Genomic DNA, 1,626 nt, shown 5'->3' with positions numbered 1-1,626 from the left:
GCAGCAGTAGTAGTATTAGCAGTAGTAGTTGATACAGAGTCATATCACTTGGGCAGGAGGTGCCATGATGAACAGCAGTGTTAATAAGAGTATATAGGGTGTGAAATAACTGCTGACATAGGTGTCTTGACTGGGCAGCAGAAGCAGCAGTAGTAGTATTACCAGTAGTAGTTGATACAGAGTCATATCACATGGGCAGGAGGTGCCATGATGAACAGCAGTAGGAATAGGAGTATATAGAGTGTGAAATAACTGCTGACATAGGTGTATTGACTGGGCGGCAGCAGAAGCAGCAGTAGTAGTATTAACAGTAGTCATATCACATGGGCAGGAGGTGCCATGATTAACAGCAGTAGGAATAGGAGTATATAGAGTGTGAAATAACTGCTGACATAGGTGTCTTGACTGGGCAGCAGCAGCAGAAGCAGCAGTAGTAGTATTAGCAGTAGTTACCTTGGGATGTCCACACCCTCCATCTGTCTCACCATCCCCGCAATTTAGTGAACCAACATATGGTTTGGCATTCATACCACCATCATTTAACTATTTGGTGAGTTTAAATTGGTTCTGTTTAGCCTTGTTTTGGTTATGGGTATCCCTCCTGCCCCCCCCCCCTTCCCTTGCCCTCCCTAATTCCCCTACCCCCAAAAAAAAACCCCTTTTCCTTTCCCATCCCCTCCTCCTGCACTTTATCCCACCCACCCTCCTTTTCTCCCCCCCCCCTTTTCCTGCCCTGTCCTTACCTCTCCCCCTCCTCCTCCCTCCCCTTGTTTTCCTCCCCCCCTCTTTCTTCTTCCCCTCCCCCTTTTCCTCCCCCCCTTCCCCTCCCTCCCACCCTCTCCCCCCCTTTCCCTCCATTTTCCCTCTTTCCCCTCCCTGGTTTTCTCAGCTATTCCCTCCCCCCTCTGTCCTCCCTCTCGGTCCCTTTTCCCCCTGTCCTATCACTCCCCTTTCCTTCAATTCCTCCACAGGTGTCCCCCTTTCTTGCCTTGACATTGCTTCCTACTTGAACTTGTATCTATTTCATGCCTCCAATCAGAGTTTTCCGCAATATCCCCCTTGTCCGTCGCGGGGGGGTTACCCCACCTGGGTTGCCTGAAACCACACTTCACCACCTAATTATGGGTGAGCTTTTTTCCTTCATTTTACTTTTATTTTGTTATTGCATTGTATTACTATGGCTATTGTTGAATTTATCATATTTGCATAACATTAATTGTATTTAATTGCTTTATAGATTGGTTCTCTTGAGAAAGCGGTTTCACCGCGAAACTAGTCGAGGCATAGACCAGTCTATATGTTTGCAACAACAAAATTGCCCGGGGGTACTCCCTGAGGTCCTGTCTTTTCAATTTTACCATGTATTCTTTGTTCAACAATTGTATGTAATAAAATATATTTTTATATTATATGTATGTTATTGTTTACCCAGTACCGAGATAGTCCCATAAACGCCCCCTTTTGGGGGGAGGGGATTCTTAGAGGACCAGCCCTAGCCACTGTCCCTCGTCCCCTGTCCCCATCCCTTCTTTTATATATTAATCGGGATGATGGTACACTTTTACTAGTAACTACCTTATTTATCTGAGGCCATACTCCAACATTTTTTGCATAATATTAGGGTGG

General features: G+C 45.9%; 1 long non-coding RNA gene across 1 annotated transcript; it reads left to right on the top strand.

Annotated features, from left to right (window-relative positions):
* The first annotated feature begins 455 nt into the window (after positions 1–455).
* LOC120931009 lies at positions 456–1,409 on the top strand. The gene is made up of 2 exons (XR_005747797.1): positions 456–550; positions 1,040–1,409. It is a non-coding gene; the product is annotated as an uncharacterized LOC120931009 (long non-coding RNA).
* The last annotated feature ends 217 nt before the right edge of the window (positions 1,410–1,626 follow it).

Source organism: Rana temporaria, chromosome 3 (assembly GCF_905171775.1).
Source record: "Rana temporaria chromosome 3, aRanTem1.1, whole genome shotgun sequence".
Classification (NCBI taxonomy): domain Eukaryota; kingdom Metazoa; phylum Chordata; class Amphibia; order Anura; family Ranidae; genus Rana; species Rana temporaria.
Note: the sequence above shows the minus strand (reverse complement) of the source record. Positions and strands in the feature narration are given on the sequence as shown.